This window comes from Lactuca sativa, chromosome 5, assembly GCF_002870075.4.
Source record: "Lactuca sativa cultivar Salinas chromosome 5, Lsat_Salinas_v11, whole genome shotgun sequence".
In the NCBI taxonomy this organism is placed as follows: Eukaryota; Viridiplantae; Streptophyta; class Magnoliopsida; order Asterales; family Asteraceae; genus Lactuca; species Lactuca sativa.
The window spans coordinates 258,908,991-258,914,990 of NC_056627.2; the positions used below are offsets into that span (position 1 = coordinate 258,908,991).

Here is a 6,000-nt window from a genome sequence, read left to right on the forward strand (position 1 = left end):
TACAAATACAATGAAAAGGAAAGACATAATATATAGACAAGCTAATTAGGGTTTCCTAACGAAAAGGCCCAATCATAAAACCTAATACAAAATAAAGCCCAAAATCTTATTAGGCTAACAAAAATGATATTCTATGATGCTCTTTCTCCCTAACATGCCAGACAATTCCTAACGCACTCTCATTAACTAAAAAAGTACAACAAGACCAATATTGAATTGGGATTGGCTCTCTTTCAATCTTCATAAGTTACTTTATATCTTTTTCTAATGCAATATTTTCAATCAGAACGAGTGATATGAAGAAGTCACTTGTTTGACTTTTAATTAAAGCCTAAACCAATACATACTAGTATTCAAACATTTCGAAACTCTAGCCTTAAATAAGACTTTTTTAGATTGATGCTGACCAGATTTTAACCAACCATCCATGTACGGCTCCGATAGGTTGTAATGAGGGTGATTTTAGTGTCAACTGACATTTTGTGTAATTGGATCTAACATGTGAGCTAAGAGGGTTATTACTTGTACTCTATATTATATGTTTAGTGAATCCGGAGTACGGACATATATAAGATCGAATTATAAGTTAATACAATAGAATGACGGGGGTTAAGGGGGCTGTGCCTCCTTGCAGGGTCCTAGGGGCAGCACCCTTAGCAGGGTCCAAGGGGCAAAGCCATTGATTAAACCATTAAATTCGTGATTCTCCTAACTAATATAAAAGATAAAATCCCTAATTTTTCATGCATATATACGATTGCTCTTTTTAGCCATACAGAATCCTTCTCAGCTCTTCTTCTTCTTGAACAAAACTCAGAACTCTCTGACGATTTGGCTTGTGTTTATGTACTTAGATACATATGTGTCCTTGTGGATTATTCTAGATTGGATTCTCAGACATAAGATAGAAATATTAGTTCGGAAAGTAAACTTACACGATCCATCAAGAATCTGGTTTTCCACCGTCACCCTACTTATTACTCCCCAACGTGCAAGACGGATTTGTCGTCATCCATTAATATTGTGTGTGTGTGTGTGTGCTCGTGTGTTTCACTTTTATATAATGATTTTTTGTTCGACCGACGACAACTTATTTCTAGGTTTTTGATCGAGTCTTCGCCAAATAATTTAAAACATATTTTAGCTAATTAATAGATAAAGTTCACGTAAAGCTTTGTTTTTTTTGGACAAAACAAATTTCAGATTTTCAACAAGAGAATAGCCTATAAAATATAAATAATAATTATAATATGTTAGATATCCATTATATGTGATTCTTTACACCTGTGTTACTTTATTCATTGAACCAACATCTTGGAATTATATTTAAGTTTTTATTACATAAACTCATATGGATGCTAATGGATTTTGGTTACATGGGTATTGAATCTCTATGATTATACTTAGATCTATGATCAGATGTTATGAATTCAAGACTGGTGGTTACCATGATATATTGCTATATTATGATTTTATATTTTTATCTAATTTAACTATATCAACCAGTTGGGCCGGAAAAAAACGGTTGGAACTCGGACGGGCCTCATCAGATCAGGCTTTGTTCTAGTTGTTTGGATGAGTTCCGGGTCAAAATCGAATATCAGATGAACAAAACAAAAAATAAACCAGTCCATTACAGTTTGTCGGTTTGTCCGCTCGAATGGAGAGACGAGAAGCCAGGATTTGCGCTCAATAGAACTATAGAAGAAAGGGCGATTCACTTCCGCATCTCTCTCCTCCTCCTCCTCTCAGGCCATTGCAGCTTGTTGAATGTGTGTATTCTTGTTTTCAGCGTTCTGAAACTCACGTCTGTAGTTGTGCACTCTAGATGCTCGATGATATGTCTAAGTGAACTTCAGCATCAATATTAGAAGTTTGCGTCAGGTATGAATAAAATACATGAGTTCATTTCGTTTCGGTAATTGATACCATCATTTGCTTGCAATGTATGTGTAACAAAGGACATATGCACTCACATTCTTGCCACTTGTCATATGAATAAAATTTTGCTGTTTCGTGGATGTTTACCGCTTATGAATTTATTACAAATGAGGATCATAAATTGTTGATCGTAACTTATTATAGGCTCAAATTCCATGAGAGCCTTAGATATTTGTAATCTTACTGTTTGTTATTACTTCAAGGAGTTATCTTTTCCCTTTATTCAATTTGGCCTGTAATTTTGTTTCAGTCCATATCAAGATGGGAGAAGAAATGCCAGAAATTGTTGCATTTATGAAGCTGGCATTACTACAGGTATGCATTTCACTTGCAACTTTCACTTTTTGTCCTATAAATTTGCAATCTGTTTTGGTACCATTTCCCAGTGTGTCATAATTTTTTCTAAAATATTGATGGTATAGATTTTAAGCTACAAATTAGTCTTATTATCTTGTTATCAAAAGGAACCCTAAAATTGCATTTGACAATCTTGAGGTGCCTGTGGGGTATGTATATCTCTTTTTGTCTTTGTTCTCTGGTTATCAAATTCTTTGGTATTTTAACCATCATTTGACATATATATAAACAAAATTCTTTTTCATGCAACAGATGTGTTATTGTTATGGATGGGAAGGTCATATCATGTGGAAGAAATCAGACTAATGAAACAAGAAACGTACATTTTTTTATAACAATTTTCTATTTTCTGTTTGTAACTCTGTTTAACTCATAATTATGTTAACACCAACAAATTAGCTTCTAAAATGAAGGCTACAAGACACGCTGAAATGGAAGCTATTGATGTTCTGCTCAAGGAGTGGAAAGAAAAGGAACTTACAAAACATGAAGTTGTCAAGATGTTCTCAAATTGCTCTCTTTATGTTACATGTGAACCATGTATAATGTGTGCATCTGCCTTATCATTTATTGGTACTCTTACCCAAACTAACACATCATTTATTGGTACTCTTAGTGTATTTGGCATGCATTAGACTAAAACTGAAAGAAAAAAAAAAAAAAAAAAACTACTTTTTTCTCTCTCCCAAAAAGGTTGGACAAAGATGGTGAGTGATGTCAATAAGACAAAAGTTTCTACTTTTTATCCCACACAAAAAGTTGAGGCAAAGACCAGGACCAATGTCTATAAAAAATAGTCATAGAAAACTTGTTCAATCTAATCATGTCCTGTGTAACAAACACAATCTTAATGATAAATTTTAATTTGATATATAAACATGGTGCCCTTTTTTAGACTACACATGGATGTAGGTAAGGTTGTAGAACTCGTTACTCGGTACCTGTTCGTCTGACTACCGAGTAGCGAGTATTCAGGAGTACTTGGGGAGTACTCAGATTCGATAATTCACATAGAAATATTTTTAAGGAAATAATATATATGTCAATATTGTAAGTTAAAATCTTAAGTTGATTGAAATATATAACAAAATTAGATACATATGAAAACAGAAAAACTGAAAAACACATAATGGTCTTACTTCGTAAATAATTACTTAAAATTTAAGATATATATGTAGTAATATCACACGTGTTTGTGTTAAATAATAAATTGTTAAATACATTATACATATTAATCACCGAGTTGACCAGGTTTTATAGCACTGTACAGTTCAGTAAGGGGCCAATCGGGGAGTACTCGGGATTCTGTAACTTGCCTCGGTATGAGGCCGAGTAGCGAGTACTCGGAAGAGTAATCGGCCAACTCTGCAAGATTTACAACACTGGATGTAGGTATAAAAGAGGTGTACTATGGTTGTGCGAATGATTAATTTGGAGGATGTGGATCGATATTATCCTTGCATACAAATACAACTACATTAAATAGTGGTGAAGATGTTGGGAGGAAAAGTTACAAATACACGGGTGGGATAATGGTGTAGTGGTGAAGATGTTGGGAGGAAAAGTTACAAATGTACGGGTGGGATAATGGGTGAAGAAGCTGTTTCTCTTTTTAGAAACTTTTATGAGCTTGGAAACTCTAATGGTATGTACATATGTATTAAATTACACATTTACCTTTTGAATCGTGTTGTTTCTTTATCAAATAAAGTTTCCCCTTTTGTTTTGTATAGCCCTTGTTTGTCAGCCGATTCAACATGACATTTGAATGGTGTCCTTGTTTGTTTTTCTACAAAAAGAACTTTTTGAGTATTTTTTTTTTCTGGCGGGTAGACGTTTTTCAAATGCACGTCTTCTTCCGCAAACATGGGAAAAGACAAAAGACATTTAACCACTTACAAAACAAACATCACCTTAATAAATGCATGTTTCTTGCATCTTGTAACTTCTGTCTGGTTGTTATTTAATCAAAATTGTTACAATAATTTATCACGTCAGCAACAAGTCATCATTGAATTCAAAATTGCAAAGATTGAACAAAAAGACAGAGGAAAAAATTGAAAGTTGAGTGGTTAAGTTAGCAAAAGTTTGAGATATATAATAAAATTGTCTTGTTTTCTAGTGGTTACTTTTGATTATGTATTGGGCAGACAAGTTCAATGCGGCGTTGGAGAATCTTTAGAAGTCATATTTGGTGTTCTTTTTGCTTATACAATAAAAAAAAATGTAATACAATTATATTAAATGTAATGTCATAAAAGTTATAAAAGAAAACGTTTGGGCGGCATGAAAGTGGGCTGAAAAAAAAGGAGGTAATGAGATTATTGGACATTCCAAACTAGAACACTCCGGTTTTGACTTTCAAGACAACGACATAAAATGTTAACCAAGAAAAATAACAATTATGATGTTTTGACTTTTGTTATAAAATGTTAATAACAATCATTTTGTTAAACTACATCTGAGTTATGAATTTTTTTTTTTTTTTTTGAACCCTTTTGGTTAATGACTTTTTATTTTATACAAGTATTGTATTTCGATTAAATAAATTGTTGTTAACGCAATGATTACAATTTCATAAATATAATTAGGGCAATATATTTAAAAGCCAACCATAGTTTAAAGAAATTTCCATTGTGATTTGTTATTTCCGGTTTAACAAAATGTTAAAGTTTGTAGGATTTTTCATTAACCTAAATGGCATCATGCACATTTTCTAAAATACCATATGAATTTCTTATATGCATATATGATATGTGTATAACCTATTAAATCAGTAAATAAGAAATTTTTTAAAAAAACAACATTTATTTCATAAAGTAATCTGATGTCATGTAGGTAATGAGAAAGAATGTTAGTTCAATACATGTTAAACCGGTTTTTGGGAGTAATAATAGTTACAGTTGAAATTTCTTTAAAAAAGATGTGACAAAAATTTAGCTAGATAAAATATATTGCTTAAGCCGTAAAAAATCAAAATATAGTAATTTTACTATATGTTTGGGCAATATAATTAATGTAAACTATTCGTATTCAAATTAGTCGTCATCCAACTTACACATTTGTCTTATTTCCATTTGTTGGATTTAATCAATCTTTTATTTGCTTTCATGTTGTATTTTTGATAGGTTGTTGTCGTCTTCATCTTTAAAATATAGTTTCAAATGGGTTGATATCTGTCCGTTGGGATAACCAGAGGTTTTGTATAAGTTATAATGAAATTTCATATTTCATTGGTACTAAAATTCTAAATAATTGAAACAATTAAAATAATTTAATCGAAAATCGAGAAAAAATGATACATACTAAACCTATGAAACAAGAAAGATATTAAGCCTCAAGATATTATCTTGTACAATCAAGAAAACACATATGGAAACATCTTAAGCAACAGAACTTCAAAAATTATATGAGATAAAATAATCAATAAATTTCCGGAAGCAAAAGGCATGAAGCATCCCACCACATGTTTTCTAGAACTTTGCAACTGATTCATCACAAATTAAAAAGGTTTCTAGATTAATAAAACATTATTAATGTAATAAAATAACAATCAATAATAACTAATTTTAATTTGTTTTATTAGGTCATTTATTTTTAATTGTATTTGACATGTCATTAAGTTTTTTTGAGGTTCTAAATATATTATTAAGGTGGATTGCAACCGGATAAACTCATAATGAATCTTACGTGTGGTCTACT

At 31.5% G+C, this 6,000-nt stretch overlaps 1 pseudogene; it reads left to right on the top strand.

The window, feature by feature from the left end:
• Nucleotides 1-1,320: 1,320 nt before the first annotated feature.
• LOC111878554 (tRNA-specific adenosine deaminase TAD2-like) lies at nucleotides 1,321-4,159 on the top strand (annotated as a pseudogene).
• The last annotated feature ends 1,841 nt before the right edge of the window (nucleotides 4,160-6,000 follow it).